The sequence below is a fragment of the Lissotriton helveticus genome, assembly GCF_964261635.1.
Source record: "Lissotriton helveticus chromosome 1_1 unlocalized genomic scaffold, aLisHel1.1 SUPER_1_unloc_34, whole genome shotgun sequence".
NCBI classification, from domain to species: domain Eukaryota; kingdom Metazoa; phylum Chordata; class Amphibia; order Caudata; family Salamandridae; genus Lissotriton; species Lissotriton helveticus.
The window spans coordinates 1,036,517-1,058,513 of NW_027611675.1; the positions used below are offsets into that span (position 1 = coordinate 1,036,517).

Below are 21,997 nucleotides of genomic sequence, written 5' to 3' on the forward strand. Positions count from 1 at the left end.
ATACTGTAGGGAAGATGTTGGAAACAGTAATTTACACTATTCCTTAGTCTACAACACCCTCCAGTGCAAGCCGATGTAACGACTTGCATAGTGAAAACCACAATGTAATAGTACCACGTTGAAATGGATGCGTGGTAAACGATGTCTACCCTACTGATGCTCCGGGGGGCTAAGGCCCCTGGAGATGGGTTTCCACCTGAGTTATATTGAGCGTACTCTCCCACTGGCGTTACTGTGGATTTTTTTGGGAGGCCTTCTACCATAGAATCTTACCCCCCACCATAAGACAGGGAGAGATCTGTATGATGGAGGCTGCCCGGGCAGAAATTTGGCCACTATAATAAGAATTTTTGAGGACTATCACCACATAACTAAGCTCACAGACCAGCAGGGCACGGAGCATTACGCCCCCGAGGCGATAGTGGAACAATTCCGCAGATTTTACTCTGATTTACACACAGCACGGGGGAGTGCGACGGACGCTGACACCTATCTATCCGACATTGCCTGTGCGTGGCTGTCGGGTGGCCACCGTCAATCTTTGCCAACCCATAGATGAAGTTGATATAAAGGCGGTAGTATGCATGTTGCCCAACCAAAAGGCACCATGGCCCGATGGGCTTACGGCTGGATTCTATAAAGAATACATCGATCTGCTTGCGCCTTATCTGCTTGAATTGCATGCAGAGGCACATGAAACTGGCATACTGCCACCGTCCCTCCGCCAAGCCCTGATAATTACGCTGTTAAAAAAATAGAAAAGGCCCCGGACAGGTGCGAATCATATAGGCCGTTGTCTCTGATAAACCTGGACGCTAAGATACTGGTGAAAATATTAGCTACCAAGCTTCAGCCCCTCATGCCCAACCTGGTTCTCCCGGACCAATCGGGATTTATCCTGGAGTGCTCCGCGTCTAATAATCTGAGAACTATCTCTGCCATGTTCCTTGTACTGAACCATAAACTGCCAGCCGCCGCGGTCCTCCTGACGCGGCAAAAGCATTTGACTCCATTGAGTGGAGTGACATGTTCCATGTACTGCGCCGCATGGGATTCCCGCCACTGTTCCTGGGTTGGATAGTACTTTTGTACAACAGCCCTGTGGCGCTGGTGCGAGTGGGGGAGACTGACAGCACACCCATTTCAAATGTATAGGGGGTAACCATAAGGGTTGCCCCCTCTCACCTCTACTGTTTTCACTGGCACTTGAGCCACTGGCTTGCATCATACGGCAGCGCCACAGAGAATCTGCACTGAATTTCTTACATCGCCCGGTAGGTTATCACTGTACACAGATAATACGGTGTTATTTTGAAGGGAGCCGGATCGGTATCTGCCGCAGTTGTTAAGGGCAATATATTCGGTTTGGACTCTTCTCAGGAAAACAAATAAATTGGGAAAATCGATAGTTATACCACTAACAACGAACACGCCCCCCCCCCGCAACTATGGACTACCCTTTGGTGTGGACTACGGACCCGGTGAAATACTTGGGTGTGTGGATACACCGGGACCCCTAACTGGTGATCAGGGAGAACCATGGCAGAGCAAATGCCGCTCTCAAACAGCAGTAGACAGATGGAACAAGCTGCCACTCTCTCTGGTAGATCGAATAGCGATCATTAAAATGGTTGTGCTACCACGCTTTTTATATTTATTCTGTAACATCCCAATTAAGCTGACAAATGTTTTTCAGGGATGTCCGCTCAACTCTCACTCGCTTGATATGGGGGGAAGCAGGCCAGGGTAAGCTGGACTATACTCACACTGGACTACGCTAGAGGAGGCTTCAGTGCTCTGGACCTCCTTGTATATTACTTTTCCGCCCAGGCACAATATGCCTACTACTGGTTTAGAAAAAACGTAGATACTCTGTGCACACTTTTTTATTCCTCAATTCGTTTTTTAAACTATCAAAATTATATCATGTGCTGCTCCATTCGTTGCACTGCGTCCATCAGTATGCCTGAACTCAGAATAATAAAATATACCTTTTAGTGAAGTTTATTTTAATATTCTGTGTTTGCAAATAACACTTTTAGAAAATAGGTATTTGCTTTTCTAACCATTCAAACCTGCCTCTGCTAGGATGTGTATTCCTATGTCTGGTTTCATGAAGTGACAGGGCTGGGGAATTCCAGGAGACAGGCTGAGTCACCCAGTGGTAAATAGAGAGATCTGCATCTTGAGGGAGGAGTGCACCTGAACTCTGTATAGGGCTGTGCCTGCCTTCGACAATGCTGGCTCCACCCCATGGGGAGCGGCTGATGTCTCTGCCCTGCACACTGAAAGAAGAGAAGGAGTCCTGTCAACAAAGTGCTCCAGGACTGTACTTGCCTTCCACAATGCTGGCTCCACCTCCTGTGGGGCGTCTGATGTTTCTGCCCTGCACTGTGGAAGGAAAGGAGAAGTCTGGTAAACAAAGTGCTCTGGAACTGGTTTGGACTAGGCACAGGCCCCTCTCCCCTCAGAGAGCAAAGGATTTAGGGGTATTAGTATTGGGACCCTGCTCCCAAGAAATTAGATCACTTTGGACTACAAGAAAAACCCTTTACTGAGGAGAGGAACCTGAAGAAACTGAGGAGAGACTATTCCTAAGCTGAAGTGCTGCTTGGGGGATTGGCCTGCAGTGGTGGCCTTACTGCCAAAGGAAGGAGAAAGGAACTTTGTGTACTTTGCTTTCAACTTGTGAAGGATCTCCAAGGGCTTGGAAAAGAGCTTACCTCCTGCTGAAGTCTCAGGGACAACAGACTTCACCCCCAGCTCACTAGAGTTCTTGTGGAAGTGCCTGCTGCTGTTTTGGGCCTTCTGAGGAACTGCGTGTTGCAAGGAGCTGGAAGCACGACTCAACGAGAAGAAGCGTGTCACCGTCGCTGTGCCTGCCGTAGCAACTCCGGAGAAAGAAGGGTGTCGCCGCTGGAACTGTCGCACTGCACCGCATCGGAGAGAAGCGTGCTGCAACGAAGAGGAAGCGTGTCGCCGTCGCTGCTGCTGCCGTCGCGACTCCGAAGAAGGAGGGTGTCGCCGCTGAATCTGTCGCACTGCACAGCATCAGGAAAAAAATCTCGCAACGAGGTCGGAGCGTGTCGCCGTCTATGTGCCTGCCGTCGCAAATCCGAAGGAGGGTGTCGCCGCTGGAACTGCCGCATTGCACCGCATCGATCAAGAGCACCTCGCATCCCCCGAGACGCGCGCCGCCGTGGGAGCTGCTGCCGTTGCATCTTGGATTTTGCCTCTGTAGTTGTCGCATCGAGCGGAAGCTTCATGCATCGTGGGAGAAGAGTGTCGCCGCTGGAGCTGCTGCCGTCGCATCTTGGATGTCTCCGCTGTAGTCCACGCATCGAACCGAGAGCTTCTCGCATCCCGAGAAGCGTGCCGCATCTGGAAGATCTTCACGTCTTTATTTCTTTGTATCTGAACTTTGCCGCATTTCCCATCGCTGCGACATTGCTTGTCGTGGAAGCGCAACGCAACTTAAGGTACATTGACGCAGAGTGTCGCATCTAAGAACTGAACGGAACTAAGCTTAAATCTACCATCTTAAAGTAATCAGAGTGTATTTTTGTTGTTTATGGTCTTGTGGTAACTCTATATAAAGTATACTTATTTTTTATATAAAACTTGTGTGGTGTCCATTTGTAGTGTTGTTACTGTATGTGGTCACAACTGCTTAACTTACAACGCCTCTGAAATAAGCCTGGACTGCTCGCGCCACGCAACCTAGAGGGTGAGCAGGGGTTATTTTTGGTGTGTAATCCCCTTTCCCTGACTAGAGGAGAGGGTCCCTGCTTGTCACAAATACCTACCTGTGCCAACCAGAGACCCCCAAATCTAACATAAACCAAAAAGGTTTTCCATCCAGATTTATACAGAACAATCATTCAATGAATGCAATATTCCAACCATGATTCTTCATTCTTTTCATGAATTTTATTTTTCAAGATCATTCATTTAATTTCTTCCAAAGCAACGATATAAATATCCAATAATATTTTACCCATGGATTTCACAAACCCAATGCATTTTGGGTCCATACATTGGATATTTATATTGTTGCTTTGGAAGAAATTAAATGAATGATCTTGAACAATAAAATTCATGAAAAGAATGAAGAATCATGGTTGGAATATTGCATTCATTGAATGATTGTTCTGTATAAATCTGGATGGAAAACCTTTTTGGTTTAATAGAAAAAGTGTGCACATTCACCAGGGAACGGCACGCCTGACCTGACCATTTTCACAGTACTACTGGTTTAGACCGCAAAATTACACTCCACGTGTCGCAGTGGAAGATGGGGATGTACACCCGTCCCTGTTATCTGTGGTCATCACACATACAAACAGAGGTACGCCATGAACTGAAATCAATATTATAGACACGACTATTGCAGCATGCCAAGATATACGCAAAAAAACTATTAGGCTCCCGGTTTATGCTCCGGGCACTGCCCCTTGCACATCATGCGGCCTTATCGGTGACGAGGGAAAAAGTCCACTAAGGGCATTGAGATAAGCGGGCATGGTGACTATGCGAGACATATACCCAGATGGGCACTTCCTTATGAGAGAAGACCTGAGTTAAATAACCAGTCCCTCACCGTTGTTTAATTTTACCATTCATAGGCTGCGGCAAGCGATCAAAGCCCACTATGCGACGTACCGATCTGAAGGTGCTGCCGGCGCTGCAAACGCTATTGGTTGCACCTACTATTCGTAAACTAGTAACAAAACTCTAGACAGAGGTGTACAATGGGATAGATCTTGGATCTGATAAGAGTCTTACCCGAGGGAATAGCAGTTTAACTCCACCACTACCAGAAACGTAATGGGACCATATTTGCAAGCTGACCGGTGCCCTCACACCCAAAGGTAACTTGCGCATCAAACATTTCAAATATATTCACCAAGTCTACCACACGCCTGTTAAACTACACAGATGTGGCCTTAGAGAAACTAATAACTGTAAAAGATGCGGACAGCCGGAAGCTGACTTCTTACATCTGGTGTCTGGGTGCAGACGAGAGATGTTGTTCTGGGAAGGGGTATTGCAATACCTACAGGAAATGACTGGGATTGTATTGCAGTGTGTTCCGTCAGTATGTTTGCTATGCCATGTACCTCACTTAAAGGGTGTGATGGGAAATGTTATGCGCGCTGTGCTGTTATTGGCCAAGAACCGAGTTGCGCTGCACTGGGAAAGTGCATTGGATCCTACGACTAAGTGTTGGGTAAACGATATGATTTATTGTAATGAAAATCTTGCATTATATGTAGAGGAGCTACTGGCTGCGTCAAGGCCCAGGGATATATGGGAACCTCTATGTCAATACCTGCTAGGTCTGGCTTCCACTGACACACAGTTTGATTAGCGTCACTACTAATATAATCAAATGATGTGCTGCCACAGGATATGTTTAATTGGTCACGGCAAATGCTGATGAGTCAAATACTGGTATAGTTTGAACACTGTTAGGGTAAAACTCAGTCACAAATGGTTGTATGATTGTTCATGGCAGTGAAATTGTAAGTATTATTTCAAATGCCAATAAAAAGACAAATATTTTAAATAAATACTCAGACACTAAAAAAAAAAGAGAAGATGCAATAGGAACAGAAGAGACAACAGAAGGGACAAATTGATATGATAGTCAACAATATTGTTATGTCTTTTAGCAATAAAAGCAAATTTTAAAAAGCTCAAACTTTCCCATTCATTTTTCACTTTCGAAAAGAAAAAAAAAAAAAAAAGGTGCGCACCCACTTCGCATGGCAGTTGAGGGTTAAGAGGGAAAAGGAATACATTGTGGAAATTAGAGGGGATACGGGAGGTGTTACAGTGTCGGACATCTAAAAGGCGCACATATTTGGTCACTTTTGCGAGACCTTGTACCCGACAGAAGAGACGAAGGGACAGACCCATGTTGAATATCCGGATGAGGTCACTCCTCCTCAAGTAACAGAGGCGCAGAGAGGGTCACTGAGAGCCCTATTACAGAGGAGGGGGTTCAGGGAGCAATGGGGACCCTTAAACTTCATACAGGCCCGGCCCAGAGGGGCGACTGCACAGCTTTGACTAAACATTTAACTCTGAGCTCACTGCACGTTTAGTGTCTATTTTTAACATGTGGCTGTCTCTGGGGGGGGGGTCCCTGCATCTCAGAGTGAAGCTCTTATTTCAGTTATTATCAGTGCTTTAAATGGGCCGGTACTCACCGGTACTGAGTACCGGCACTTCTCATTTTTATCGCTTTGAGTACCTGCACTTCTCTGCTGCCAAGGAGAGTACTGGTACTCATCAAAGGTATGTTTATGTTTGCTAGTGCTCACGAGCACGAACAAGGCTGTCTGACAGCCAAAGCACCTCTGTAACCCAAGCGGAGCCACCTCTAAACTATTCTGCAGGGCTCATTCGCATAATGTCCAGTGTCCACCCCCCACGCTGTGTTTGACAGAGCAGGGTCCATTCAGGCCCTGTGCTGTCAATCACATTCACACCATGGTGTGTATGTGTGCACACTCGAATCCAGGCATCCCGCTGACAGCAGCAATAGCAGCAATTAAGAAAGCTGTGGGAGATAAGGGGTGTAAAATGGCCTTTATCCCACCAAAGTCTTTTGAATGAGTGTCTGTCTGCTTGTGTCTGGGCGTTTGCCTGCTTGTTTATGCATGTTTGTGAGTGTGAGTGTGTGTGTGAAGTAGTGTGGCTCACTGGTTAGAGGCGGCAGACCCGAGAGCAGAGGACGGCCCGGGACCAGGGTTCGATTCCGGCGCGGCAGGTTTCTGGACCAGGGTCAGCGGACTCGATAATTCTCTCGCCTCAGTGCCCACTCTGATCAGCCATCACACTCGGCAACTCTGGGCATTAGCTTGCCTCATCTTCACTAACGGCCCCACCAGACCGCCGGGGATGCCTGGTCTCACCCTGGAGATACCCATTAAGGGACCATCTCTCAGGGAAGCCAGGAAGGGTTTCGCAGCGGTCGAAGCGCCTTGGGACCCTACGGGTAAGTAGTGCGCTATATAAATGCCTATACATTTACATACATTTACATACATGTGTGTGAGTGAGAAAAGAAAGTGAAAGAGGGAGAGAATCCAGACACTAGGGAGGTATTTTAAAGGACATTCTCGGAATGAATGCTTGTGTGAGCACTGCTGCTTGTTTCTGTGATTGCGCACTTAAGAATATATAATCGGACACGTAGTAGAAGTGTCTTATATGTCTTGTCCTTAGCCCCGCCCACTTGCTACACTCATAGCCTGAATGTAAGAGTACCTGCACTTATTTTTTCCCATTTAAAGCATGGTTATTATACCAAAGCAGGGCTCGGATCCAGGGCCTGGGGCTCACCCCGACCCTGGACTCTTAACCCTGGGTGGAAGACTAGATTTGAAGACTCTCGCTGTTGGCTCTGCCGCCATGCTCCCTCGCCCGCCCCCCCAGGGTGATAGAGTCTGCCCCCCCCCCCCCCACAGCCTCGCACGTACCCGCGTCAGTCGCGCGCCTGCAGGAACGTGGCGGAGCGCCTCTTATCTCTGGGGTCAGCTGGCGGCGTGGGCCTCGCGCCCCTCTAGTCTCTGGGGTCAGCTGGTGACGTCGGCCTCGCGCGCCCCTCGACTCTGGGGTCAGTTGGTGACGTCGGCCTCGCGCGCCCCTCGTCTCTGGGGTCAGCGGTTCACAGCTGACTTTTCTGCGCTTCCTCGTGCTCCGCTCCTTCCGGGTTCTTCTCTTCCGCCTTCCAGTGACGTGGGCTTGTTCTCCCGTTTCATAGGTGCATCGGTCATGACGCGACATCCAGGCCACGCAGATGTCAGGTTCAGCCCCTGGGTCGCGCGCCCCGTGGCCGCCGATCACCTTCAAGGCCCCCTTCGCCATTCTTCTGGTCCTCCAAACCCTCCCCCGGGGCAGCCTGGCCCCGCCGGCCTCAGCCTCGTGATCACACCCCTGTCTTCAGCGGCCCCCATGCCCCTCCCTCTCGCCCCCCCCCTGAAATGTCTTCTGCCCGCCCCTCCCTGGGAGACACACCGACCGCCCAGGGTCACAGGAGGTTGAGGGGCGCGCCGAGATTCAAGCTCCAGAGCAGGCAGGACCGAGCCTCGACCCCCTCCCCTCTTCTGCCCCCGGGCCCGAGGGGCTCGCCTGCCGCGGGGGGAGGACACTGTCCGAGCTCGCTGCCGAGGATCACCGCCTGTCTGGGCCGCACCCGCTCCCCTCTGGTCTCTGCCTTCTGTGGTCCTGCACCCGACAGCCAGCCTTCTCACGAGCGTTTCCCCGACCCCCCTGCCCCTACCCCGCCTCTCCTCCCCCTCACATTGGTGCCCCCCTTGCTATCTCTCCTGAATGACGCTTCAATCCCCGCTGTGCCCCCCCAGGACACGCACCCCCAGACCGGATTAACTGCTCTGACTCCGGATCCGGCGCGGGCTCTGCTCAGGGAAGCTCTCATCCACTCGTGTCTTTGTGCTGCTGTCGATCCTCTCCAGTCTGTACCAGTGCACGCGCCTTGTGCTCTACTTGAGTCCTTTCATTGTACCTCAAACACAGTTAGAAGTGTCAGCGCTCTTATGTTTTGCTACAGTCTGGATGGATTAAAGTTCCGTAACTTCACGTTTTGAGTTTTGGCCTGTGTTCCTGTTGACACATTACCTTTTCCCTCTATCACAACATTAGCAATCTAACAAACCTAAATAAACCAGGTTGCTGTCTGCGTGTCCGGCCACAAACCAACTGCAGCTGCAACTCACCTCCCCTTCTGTTTGACGGTACTCCATCCCGCCCAAGGCCCACTGCTCCCCGGACGCCCCCTCACCTCACACTCTGGAGCAGCAGCACCTCTTCTCTTGTGGAAATTCCCCGGAGGAAGAGGGCCCTGTGCCAGGCGCCTCAATTAAATAACCTCCCCACCCCCCACCTCCCTGCCGAATTCTTGAGATTAAATTTAGTACTGAGCTGACCCCGCGCTGTTATCTGCTGCTGCAGCCCTTCCCTGCTCCCTTCTCTTGTCCCCTCCCAGTCCTGTCCAGGGTCTGACCTAGCGCGGTTATCTGCTGGTCCAGCCCTTCCCTGCCTCCCTTCTCTTGTCCCCACCCAGTCCTGTCCTTGGTCTGACACAGCGCTGTTATCTGCTGGTCCAGCCCTTCCCTGCCTCCCTTCTCTTGTCCCCACCCAGTCCTGTCCTTGGTCTGACACAGCGCTGTTATCTGCTGGTCCAGCCCTTCCCTGCCTCCCTTCTCTTGTCCCCTCCCAGTCCTGTCCTTGGTCTGACACAGCGCTGTTATCTGCTGGTCCAGCCCTTCCCTGCCTCCCTTCTCTTGTCCCCTCCCAGTCCTGTCCTTGGTCTGACACAGCGATGTTATCTGCTGGTGCAGCCCTTCCCTGCCTCCCTTCTCTTGTCCCCTCCCAGTCCTGTCCGGGGTCTGACCCCAGCCCTTCCTGCCTCCATTCTCTTGTCCCCACCCAGTCATGCCTGGGGTCTGACCCAGTGCTGTTATCTGCTGCCCCTGCCCTTCCCTTCTCTTGTCCCTACCCAGTCCTTTCCGGGGTCTGACCCCAGCCCTTCCCTGTCTCCATTCCCCTCTCTCCACCCGGTCCTGTCCGGGGTCTGACCCAGCGCTGTTATCTGCTGCCCCAGCCCTTCCCTGCCTCCCTTCTCTTGTCCCCTCCCAGTCCTGTCCGCGGTCTGACCCAGCGCTGTTATCTGCTGGTCCAGCCCTTCCCTGCCTCCCTTCTCTTGTCCCCACCCAGTCCTGTCCGTGGTCTTACCCAGGGCTGTTATCTGCCGGTCCAGCCCTTCCCTGCCTCCCTTCTCTTGTCCCCACCCTGTCCTGTCCAGGGTCTGACCCAGCGCTGTTATCTGCTGCCCCAGCCCTCCTGCCTCCATTCTCTTGTCCCCACCCAGTCCTGTCCGGGGTCTGACCCAGCCCTTCTCTGCTTCCCTTCTCTTGTCCCCTCCCAGTCCTGTCTGGGGTCTGACCCAGCGCTGTTATCTGCTGCCCCAGCCCTTCCCTGCCTCCCTTCTCTTGTCCCCACCCAGTCCTGTCTGGGGTCTGACCCAGCGCTGTTATCTGCTGGTCTAGCCCTTCCCTGCCTCCCTTCTCTTGTCCCCACCCAGTCCTGTCAGGGGTCTGACCCAGCGCTGTTAACTGCAGGTGCAGCCCTTCCCTGCTTCCATACCCTTCTCTCCACCCGGTCCTGTCCGGGGTCTGACCCAGCCCTGTTATCTGCTGGTGCAGCCCTTCCCTGCCTCCCTTCTCTTGTCCCCACCCGGTCCTGTCCGTGGTCTAACCCAGCACTGTTATCTGCTGCTCCAGCCCTTCCCTGCCTTCCTTCTCTTGTCCCCACCCTGTCCTGTCCAGGGTCTGACCCAGCGCTGTCATCTGCTGCCACAGCCCTCCTGCCTCCATTCTCTTGTCCCCACCCAGTCCTGTCAGGGGTCTGTTCCAGCGCTGTGTTCTGCTGGTGCAGTCCTTTCCTGCCTTCCTTCTCTTGTCCCCACCCAGTCCTGTGCGGGGTCTGCCCCAGCCCTTCCTGTCTCCATTCCTTTGTCCCCACCCTGTCCTGTCGGGGGTCTGACCCAGCGCTGTTATCTGCTGCTCCAGCCCTTCCCTGCCTCCCTTCTCTTGTCCCCACCCATTCCTGTCCGGGGTCTGACCCATCGCTGTTATCTGCTGGTGCAGCCCTTCCCTGCCTCCCTTCTCTTGTCCCCACCCAGTCCTGTCCGGGGTCTGACCCAGCCCTTCTCTGCCTCCATTCCCTTGTCCCCTCCCAGTCCTGTCCACGGTCTGACCCAGCCCTTCCCTGCCTCCATTCCCATGTCCCCTCCCAGTCCTGTCCGGGGTCTGACCCAGCACTGTTATCTGCTGGTTTAGCCCTTCCCTGCCTCCCTTCCCTTCTCTCCACCCAGTCCTGCCCGGGGTCTGACCCAGCCCTTCCTGCCTCCATTCCCTTGTCCCCTCCCAGTCCTGTTCGGGGTCTGACCCAGCGCTGTGTTCTGCTGGTCCAACCCTTCCCTGCCTCCCTTCTCTTGTCCCCACCCAGTCCTGTCCGGGGTCTGACCCAGCCCTTCCCTGCCTCCATTCCCTTGTCCCTACCCAGTCCTCTCCGGGGTCTGACCCAACGCTTTTATCTGCTGGTGCAGCCCTTCCCTGCCTCCATTCCCTTGTCCCTACCCAGTCCTGTCCGGGGTCTGACCCAGCGCTTTTATCTGCTGGTGCAGCCCTTCCCTGCCTCCCTTCTCTAGTCCCCTCCCAGTCCTGTCCTTGGTCTGACACAGCGCTGTTATCTGCTGGTGCAGCCCTTCCCTGCCTCTCTTCTCTTGTCCCCTCCCAGTCCTGTCCTTGGTCTGACACAGCGCTGTTATCTGCTGGTGCAGCCCTTCCTGCCTCCATTCTCTTATCCCCACCCAGTCCTGTCCGCGGTCTGCCCCAGCCCTTCCTGCCTCCATTCCCATGTCCCCACCCAGTCCTGTCCGGGGTCTGACCCCAGCCCTTCCTGCCTCCATTCTCTTGTCCCCACCCAGTCATGCCTGGGGTCTGACCCAGTGCCGTTATCTGCTGCTCCTGCCCTTCCCTTCTCTTGTCCCTACCCAGTCCTGTCCGGGGTCTGACCCCAGCCCTTCCCTGTCTCCATTCCCCTCTCTCCACCCGGTCCTGTCCGGGGTCTGACCCAGCGCTGTTATCTGCTGCCTCAGCCCTTCCCTGCCTCCCTTCTCTTGTCCCCTGCCAGTCCTGTCCTTGGTCTGACCCAGCGCTGTTATCTGCTGGTGCATCCCTTCCTGTCTCCATTCTCTTGTCCCCTCCCAGTCCTGTCCGGGGTTTGACCCAGCGCTGTTATCTGCTGGTCCAGCCCTTCCCTGCCTCCCTTCTCTTGTCCCCTCCCAGTCCTGTCCGTGGTCTTACCCAGCGCTGTTATCTGCCGGTCCAGCCCTTCCCTGCATCCCTTCTCTTGTCCCCACCCTGTCCTGTCCAGGGTCTGACCCAGCGCTGTTATCTGCTGCCCCAGCCCTCCTGCCTCCATTCTCTTGTCCCCACCCAGTCCTGTCCGGGGTCGGACCCAGCCCTTCTCTGCTTCCCTTCTCTTGTCCCCTCCCAGTCCTGTCTGGGGTCTGACCCAGCGCTGTTATCTGCTGGTCTAGCCCTTCCCTGCCTCCCTTCTCTTGTCCCCACCCAGTCCTGTCAGGGGTCTGACCCAGCGCTGTTAACTGCAGGTGCAGCCCTTCCCTGCTTCCATACCCTTCTCTCCACCCGGTCCTGTCCGGGGTCTGACCCAGCGCTGTTATCTGCTGGTGCAGCCCTTCCCTGCCTCCCTTCTCTTGTCCCCACCCAGTCCTGTCCGTGGTCTAACCCAGCGCTGTTATCTGCTGCTCCAGCCCTTCCCTGCCTTCCTTCTCTTGTCCCCATCCTGTCCTGTCCAGGGTCTGACCCAGCGCTGTCATCTGCTGCCCCAGCCCTCCTGCCTCCATTTTCTTGTCCCCACCCAGTCCTGTCAGGGGTCTGTTCCAGCGCTGTGTTCTGCTGGTGCAGTCCTTTCCTGCCTTCCTTCTCTTGTCCCCACCCAGTCCTGTCCGGGGTCTGCCCCAGCCCTTCCTGTCTCCATTCCTTTGTCCCCACCCTGTCCTGTCGGGGGTCTGACCCAGCGCTGTTATCTGCTGCTCCAGCCCTTCCCTGCCTCTCTTCCCTTCTCTCCACCCAGTCCTGTCCGTGGTCTGACCCAGCGCTGGTATCTGCTGCTCCAGCCCTTCCCTGCCTCCCTTCTCTTGTCCCCACCCATTCCTGTCCCGGGTCTGACCCATCGCTGTTATCTGCTGGTGCAGCCCTTCCCTGCCTCCCTGCTCTTGTCCCCACCCAGTCCTGTCCGGGGTCTGACCCAGCCCTTCTCTGCCTCCATTCCCTTGTCCCCTCCCAGTCCTGTCCGGGGTCTGACCCAGCCCTTCCCTGCCTCCATTCCCTTGTCCTCTCCCAGTCCTGTCCGGGGTCTGACCGTGCGCTGTTATCTGCTGGTTTAGCCCTTCCCTGCCTCCCTTCCCTTCTCTCCACCCAGTCCTGTCCGGTGTCTGACCCAGCCCTTCCCTGCCTCCATTCCCTTGTCCCTACCCAGTCCTGTCCGGGGTCTGACCCAGCACTGTTATCTGCTGGTTTAGCCCTTCCCTGCCTCCATTACTGCAGGCTGCCAGGGGTTCACAAAGGGGACCCTCCTAAGAGGGCGGCTGCCTTAGTGCCACATGAGGGCACACGAGGCAGCCGCCTAATGTTGGGGACCCCCTAGGGGTCTGCTCGCCTGCGTCTGACCCGGGCAGGAGTGATGTACAAATACCTCTCCCGCGCACTGGCGTCCTCTTTGCCCACTACCCTGACGCCGTTTGGGTGTGCCGATGTCGTGTCCCTGGTCTGGCCTTGGTCCCCCGCTGTTGTGAGCTTAGTCCCGGTGAGTGCAGAGATATTGTCAGTCCCGTCCATCAAGTATTTCTTCAGTATGGTGCTGTGTGCGGGGGGACAATTGTGCGGCGTGGTGGGTGACCCGGGACCCCCCCGGCTGTGGTGTCGGGTTTTTTGTGGCATGTGCTGCCTTGTCGGACCAAGTGGGTTCCTTGTCTGCACGGGCACAGCGGAGCACGGACCCTTATTCCAAGCTTTCTGGTTCCTTACGGGTCTGGGAGGGGAACATTAGGGCAGTGGGGGCAGACCCTGCTGCCTGATTACGTTTGTGCGTGTGGAGGAGATTCATTGTGGGGCTTAGCTTGGGGAGCGGTTACAATTTCCAAGGGTCTTGCAGCAGCGAGTGCGCCCCCAATGTTAATGAGATGCACGAAGCCCGGAGTTAGTCGCACGCCACGGGTCGCCGTTGTGGCAACTGAGATTTTGGCTGCATGCACAGGGAGACTGAACTGCTCCGGTGCTGTGTGGCACAGTTTAGAGCCTGGGAGGCCCCAGATCATCCTTGGTGGGGGTTAGTGTTTGATCACCTCGGTTTTGATTTTCGGCCTACTTCCGGTTGGCTAGGGGACAGTGCGGCTTCAGGAGGGGAGGGCAATTTTGCGGGTGGCTCGCGGGCCCCCTGCTAAAAAGCAGCTTGAGTTACCAACTGGGGGGCATGGGGGGTGAGGGGGGTGAGCCAGGTGCCAAGCGGGGTGTCTGCTGCCCCCCTTGATAATGGGCAGGAGGCACTGTTTAATAACGTTAAATGTTCCAGCTGCGCGGCTTGTCGCGTGCGTGACACGCAGTGCTAAAGAGGTGTGTGCCATGGGAGTGCGTCGGTGACTGCTAGGGGGCCGGTGCTGTGCACCTGGCTTGTGAACGGCATGATTTTGTGCCATCCAGTGGCTTTGCCAGGCACAGGTTTTTAGGTCTCGGCTGGGCGTGGCAGCAAAGCTGCCCCGCCTCTCCGAGAGATCTTGTAAATACAAGATTTCTAAAAGGGACTGTAAGCCCCACCCCTCCTTTCCATTGGGTAGCGTCAGCGTTTATGATAAATGCTGGCTTCCCAATGGAAAGGAGTGCTTTTGGGTGCCACCCTGTTTGTTTTTCGGACAGCCCCTTCGGACACCGTGTCCTGCTTTGCGGCCTCGTGAATACTTTTCTTATCAGCTTGTCTGATGAGGCTGTCCAGGGAAGGTTCAGGGAGAGTTCGGCAAGCTGAAGCTCAGATCATGCACCTCTGTTTATCAGGAGAGAGAAGGGAACGCAGTCTCGCTTCCCTCCGAGCCGCTGCGGTGAGGTCACCGCCTGCCCCTCCTCCTCCCCCGCCCACCCGAGCTCTGCTGCCTCCCAGGCTCAGACAGGGGGCAGACAGCAGAAAATTCCGAGCTACGAGCTTCTTGGAGTCTCGGCTCCACCCTCTGGTTGTTTGATCCTGTGCATGTCATGTTTTCTCTCTGTGGCTTGTTTTTCTCAGAGTTTGGATGCGTTTGGTTCCCAATCCGTTTCGTACAGTCAGTAAGACAGTTCCCAGGCTTCTGTTAAATACTGATCAGTGATCAGCAAGTGGGCAAAAGATCTCTGTACTAATCACTCAACCCCCTGTGCTATATTACTAAGATTCAAGCGTTCACAGTACAAGTTAGACACTATGTCTGCCGCAAAAACAGCAGCCCACTGAGCTTTCTAGCAGGAATGAAATCTGCAGCCTGCTGCTTTTACGCGGGTCTGGGCAACACGTGCATTAACCTCCCCAGCTGTCCTAGCAGCAGGCAGCTCTGCTGCTTTAAAGCCGCCTTCTCGCAGAGGCCGCCGCACCCTCCCGCAGGGGGGGGGGCTTGGAGGCCGGCGCCATAACCCACGCGGTGCCCACCGGTGGGGAAACTGGTTTTGGGCACCTTAAAGCGCCCATAAACCAGCGGAAGCAGAGTGCGCACCAGCCCGCTCCGGGCGGAAGTGACCCGTGACCTGGGCGTCCCTAAGGGGCGGCCAATGGTCACTGTGGCTTGTTTTGAACCCCCCAATCAGGGGGGTCCACCTGAGACCCCTATGGAGGGGTCAGAGGATTTAAGTCGCCGCCTCTCCCAGCAAGGACACAACTTCTTCGAGGAGCTGGGAGAGCGGCGCAACAACACATCGATTGCAGCCCCACCCTCCCACACCTAAGGAACAGCAAAGTCGCAGGGCTGGAAGATGGCAGGGGCGTTGCGGAAATCCTACAATGGTTGGCTAAGGAAACACACCGGCGGGCGGTGCGTAGGAGGAGGGCCACTCACTTTTGAATGCCGCACGGCAGGGTGACGTGGCCGCACCAAGGAGGGGAGTAGCAGGAGGAGACGGCACTCGCGGCCCAGACCCGGCCGGACGGCAGGGCGCAAATGGTAGCGAGCTGGGGACCCAACTCCAGTGAGAAAAGCTCCCCTCCATGACACGCAGAAGGCGTGGGCGACCAACCACGGGAACACCAAGGACTGACAAGGAGCTGGTTTTGTACAGTGCCATTTACGAACTGAGGAGTACACAAAAGACTGACACCTGTTCTCACAAGGTGGTGTCATGAGTTGTATATGACATGTATGATTGATGGGTACAGTTCGCAAATGAGATGTTGCATAACCAGCCTGTGTATTTTAATATTAATAAAACTGCGGCCAACAACGACCATCACTAATAACCGGTACTGTTGGCTGACTTTATTCCAAGAATGGCAAACGGGCATTCAAGGGGAGGAGAGGATGGGGAGTTGCTGTTGGGTACCCACAGAATGGGCACGTGCGGGGGTTATGTGCATGCCGGAATGCGAGACGACTGACTGGTGTTACCATGGAACAAACAGCAAAAACACTTTTCGTGGATCCATTTCCGACTTGTCAATTACTTTCCATTACAACGCTCCCCCATTTGGAAGCCCAGAAACTATAATAGTATTGCAGTATTTTATGTTACTAATTTCTGCACAAACTTCACTGTTTCGAAAAAGAAAACACGCATAAATGTTTTTTGGTTTTTTTAAGCACTCTGGGCAGCGAAAGACCCAGCATCGTAAAAACATATAGAGTCATAAAGCGCTTTGAGACAATACAAATGGTGTGAATGAGCTATTCAAAAGGAACTAAAATGGCCGATTATAAAAAAAAAAGGACACAATGCATGTATTGTGATGGTTCAGTGTCTGGTGATAGTTAAACCCACTTGTAGTGGGTTATTATCACGTCATCAGAAACACAACATGACGTCATTGGGCCAAAATACGCAGCGGCTTGTTTTTTTTGGTTATAGCTTCACTGTTCACATTTGCTTTGGAAGGTCAGATGCAGCTGGACTGAGGGCTGAGGAATGGCTCTCAGATGCAGCAGGACTGAGGGCCTGATGAATGACTCCCAGATGCAGCAGGACTGAGGGCCTGAGGAATGACTCCCAGATGCAGCAGGACTGAGGGCCTGAGGAATGACTCTCAGATCGCAAGGCAGCTGCTCCTTTCTGTAGATGGACTCGCTGCTAAACAGAGAAGAGCGTCTGCGCTGTGATGTAATAATCTCTAACCATTCAGTAGGATACTCCAAATACTGCCTCTTTCACATTGATAAGGCAGCATTCGATTTGGGAATTCTCAGTACTAAATTTGGTTGCCGGTGGGAGGCGCGGGAGATTTTTTTTGGGTACCAGCACTTATTTCTCCTTAGAGAAAGAAAAGGAAAACCACACATAACAGAAGGACAGAGGAAGAGAAATACAGAAGAAACAATTTACAAGGGAGGAAGCAAAAACATTTATGAGTGATATAACAGGGCAGGGCGTGCCTGAGGTGGATTCAGGAGCATTCGGCATGTTGGCATTTTATAGGCTGCATGTGTCTGTCCGGGTAGCGCTTTGGGTGCCGCCACTTAAAATTTTACAACTAAAGCACCGCAAATCCAACCAAAAGGTCTGTGAATTCAGGCAGGTAGGCCTGCGAGGAACAACACAGCTCTATTCCTGCATTCACATTCGCAAGATGCCATTTTTAACATGTTTATTGCAGCACCTGTCCCTTTAATGAGGATGCCCAGAGCACTGGAGCCAGCATGCAGAGGGCCTCAGGATTGCTGCGCGAGACACATTCATAAGGTGAAGCTGTTCTCCACTGACAGCTTCCGGTTGGTGGATGGTCATTCCACCCCCTGGGAGGAGTCATAAGGCAAGACCCCCCTCCCTTGGAAGCCCCCTCCTTCCAAACCACCAGGAATTGCGATTGGTAATTTATATATACGGTTTATATACTGCTGGCCTTGATTATGTTTTGGGGAACTGCATGCTTTGTTATTCCAAATCCCTTTACTAGATCAGATCCACTGTCCTTAACAGCTTACTGGATGGAACAAGCATTTGCAATGCAATAGGTCTCGCATTTGTGAAATTTTAAGCTATTGGCATTGTAAATGACAATGCTTTTTATTTATGTTTTCAAAACTAACACATAGATAAAAGGTTTGCCATTTATAAGTACCTGCAGCTCAAAGTCTCGTAAATGCGAGACCTATTGCATTGCAAATGCTTGTTTTTCTTTGATCGCTTTGAACGGCAGGGGTCGGTGGGCTCCGTCTTGTTTCACAGAGCCAAGGAGCAGAACGAACATTGACCATTGACATGTGGGACGTCTCTGTGGTGATAGGATTGCTGATCCTTAGCGTGTGTCTCATGTGGAATGGAGCGCTGGCGAAGGCTGATTCCAATTTTGCGCAATCTTGGGCGTTTCCATGTATGTGTCGCCTTGTACAGCTCCAGGTCAGAACTTGTGTAGCCCGTTGTCACTATCACTTTAGTAAGCCTACAATAAAAGTGTGGGCGGGGCTTCATCCTCGGACGCAGTATGTTTATATATTAAAGAAATGCTTTATCTTTTAAATCCTATCTTTAATACAGGGTATGCAACATATTACGGTATGATGCAATATCTGAGTTCATAAGAAAGCTGATCAATGAGCGAGATAATACGGCCCTACTGCCAAGACTACCGACCTTGGAGCAGGGGGGCCAGGACCGAGCCTCGGCCTCCGCATCCTGGGACTCTGAGCATATGACTTCGAATCCCTGTGTCCTTTTGGGGGAGTTGGCTATTTCTAAGATATCGTTCATATTGGGGTGACTGGGAGGCTCGGCTGTCAGCTGGGGAGGCAATTTGGATGCAGGTAATTGGCTGTTTATAACCAATCTCCGTGCGGACCTGTTTTCCATCCAAGGAGCCCACACGGGTTATGGTGCGTGTGCTTGTTTGGGGAGCCGTGTGCTTGCAGTATTGTTTCTCAGAGTGAGGTGGCTGCAGGGTCGGGGCACAGACCAGGTGCCTGCTCTGTGATAACCACATCCTGCCTTTAGGTGACTCACCCGGCTCGTGCGCCGGGACAGAGGACAGTCATTTCTAGTAATGGGCTTTCTACAGCTTTCTCTCGCCCACAATGCAGGTTGCGCCTGCTGGGCGCGACTGCCCCTATCCCACCCATAACAGAACAGGGCACCTAGGGTCAGGAGCAGTAACATTTTTAAACGAGGGCTGCATGTAGGGGCTGAGTTGCCGCCTGCGTGGTGGCATGTTGCGTCGTGTCGGTCATGGAGTTAACGGTGAGTGCGGGGTCCTGTGGTGGCCGTGGCTTCTTTCCTGGACGGCTGGCTCTTTTCTCCTGGTTGGGCGTAGCGCAACCCCTGCCTATGATCACCCCTTACTGCAGGGTTTGTCAATCAATCAATCAATCATTTGTAAAGTGCACTACATACCCGCGAGGGTCTCAAGGCGCTGGGAGGGGCGCTACTGATCAAACAGCCAGGTCTTGAGTATCCGCCTGAAGGTCAGCAGGTCTTGGGTCTGTCGTAGGCTCAGTGGGAATGTGTTCCATGTCTTGGCGGCGAGGTGGGAGTAGGATCTCCAACCGGTGGTTGTTCTTCGGATGTAATGTAATGTAATGTAACACATACTTATAGAGCGCGGCTGTCACCCAAAGGGTATCCTGGTGCTTTGATCAAAACACTACCTACATGTGACATGCTTTACACATGTGCGAGACGGTGGCGAGTGAGAGGTCAGTGGAGCGTAGCTGGCGGTTGGGGATGTAGAAGGAGAGCCGTCTGTTGAGGTAGGCTGGGCCGGTCTTGTGGAGTGCCTTGTGTGCGTGGGTGAGGAGCTTGAAGGATATCCTCTTTTTGACGGGGAGCCAGTGCAGGTTTCTCAGGTGGGGGGTGATGTGGCCGTGGCGGGGTATGTCGAGGATCAGTCTTGCCGAGGCGTTTTGGATGCAATGTAGTCATTTGACGATCTTGGTCGGGGCTCCCGCATAGAGGGCGTTTCCGTAGTCGAGTCTGCTGCTGACGAAGGCCTGGGTGACTGTCTTTCTTGTACCTGTCGGAATCCATCTGTAGATCTTGCGGAGCAAGCTGAGGGTGGTGAAGCAGGAGGAAGATACGGCGTTGACTTGCTTGGTCATTGAGAGCGTTGAGTCGAGGATGATTCCCAGGTTGCGTGCGTGGTCGGTGGGTTTCAGGGCTGCCCCCAGTGCCGTCCGCCACCAGGAGTCGTCCCAGGCTGAAGGGTAGGAGCCGAGGATAAAGACCTCCTGTCCGAGTTCAGCTTCAGACGGCTGGTTTTCATCCAGTTGGCAACGGCCTTCATTCCTTCGTGGAGGTTGGCTTTGGTGGTGATGGGGTCCTTGGTCAGGGAGAGGATCAGCTGAGTGTGGTCGGCGTAGCAGATTATGTTGAGGTCGTGCTGTCGGGCTACGTGTGCGAGCGGGGCCATGTAAATGTTGAACAGCGTCGGGCTGAGGGAGGATCCCTGGGGTACGCCGCAGATGATCTTGGAGGCTTTGGAACGGAATGGGGGGACAAGGACGCTCTGGGTTCTGCCGGAGAGGAAGGAGGTGGTCCAATCCAGAGCCTTGTCTCGGATCCCTGTGGCGTGGAGGCGTGCGCGTAGTGTGCGGTGGCAGACAGGGTCGAAGGCGGCAGAGAGGTCTAGGAGGATGAGTGCTGCGGTCTGTTTTCTTTGAGGGATCGGGTTAGCTGTCTGTTGACGGTTTTCTTGATGACCTTGGCCGGGAAGGGGATCAGAGAAATGGGCCGGAAGTTCTTGAGGTCTCTTGGGTCTGCCTTAGGTTTTTTGAGTAGGGTGTTGATCTCTGCGTGTTTCCAGATCTCTGGGAAGATCGCGGTCTAGAGGAACAGATTTATGATGTTGCGCAGGTGGGGTGCGATGGAGCTGCTTGCTCTGTTGAGGACAAGGGGGTGACATTTAGCATTGATTATTTAATGCGATTTTATAGGGCGCGAACTTTACCCGAAGGTGTCAGTGCGCTTTTCAAAAAGGACTAGTTATGTTACATAGATTTCAGAGTACAGGGGTTACATCTAAGCGACAAGCACAAAAGCTCTAATGCACTTATGAATGATAGTGTGCACAATATTTTAACACATATATGCACGAAGCTCGGATCCATGGACAACACCAGCGCTCACTCCAAGGTGCTCAGTTAATTTATTAGGGATACAAAAGGGGGTGGTAATGGACGGAGCATCTGAACCAATCAAACACTCACACCCAGTCAAAAGATCTGGGTTTAATCCATCACCGTTCTTTAGCCCACTCTGCCACCCCAGTTCAGACATGGCTATATGCAAATCAGTCTGACCCTGTGCCTCAGGGGAACAGTCCAGCCCGAACTGCCAAGCCATGCCTTCCCTGGACCGGAAACAAGCTTCCGAGGACCGGTTTCTGGCATTACAGCCGTCTTCAGCCCGGCTTGCTTGAATCCAGTGGCAAAGTGAGCAAGGGACTCACGTCTGAGCATACCCTGCCACACTTATGGCGGCCAAAGCGGTACAAAAGGGGGTGGTAATGGACGGAGCATCTGAACCAATCAAACACTCACACCCAGTCAAAAGATCTGGGTATAATCCATCACCGTTCTTTAGCCCACTCTGCCACCCCAGTTCAGACATGGCTACATGCAAATCAGTCTGACCCTGTGCCTCATGGGAACAGTCCAGCCCGAACTGCCAAGCCATGCCTTCCCTGGACCGGAAACAAGCTTCCGAGGACCGGTTTCTGGCATTACAGCCGTCTTCAGCCCGGCTTGCTTGAATCCAGTGGCAAAGTGAGCAAGGGACTCACGTCTGAGCATACCCTGCCACACTTATGGCGGCCAAAAGCGGATGAAAGGGGGTGGTGATGGACGGAGCATCTGAACCAATCAAACACTCACACCCAGTCAAAAGATCTGGGTTTGATCCATCACCGTTCTTTAGCCCACTCTGCCACCCCAGTTCAGACATGGCCATATGCAAATCAGTCTGACCCTGTGCCTCATGGGAGCAGTCCAGCCCGAACTGCCAAGCCATGCCTTCCCTGGAACGGAAACAAGCTTCCAAGGACCGGTTTCTGGCATTACAGCCGTCTTCAGCCAGGCTTGCTTGAATCCAGTGGCAAAGTGAGCAAGGGACTCACGTCTGAGCATACCCTGCCACACTGTTGAATGTTGAAACACTCTGTGGAACTGCTAGTAGATATTTCATGAAGAGATTTTCAACGACCTGTAGTGAGCTCACGTTGGCATGTC

The 21,997-nt window shown here is 53.4% G+C and overlaps 1 protein-coding gene across 1 annotated transcript in view; it reads right to left on the reverse strand.

The window, feature by feature from the left end:
- LOC144805941 (uncharacterized) overlaps positions 1-7,932 on the reverse strand; it is a 54,300-nt gene extending 46,368 nt beyond the window's left edge. Inside the window, exon 1 of the mRNA XM_078672406.1 lies at positions 7,491-7,932. The gene's annotated coding sequence lies outside the window, so the exon portion shown is untranslated. The remainder of the gene's footprint in view (positions 1-7,490) is intronic.
- Positions 7,933-21,997: the final 14,065 nt, after the last annotated feature.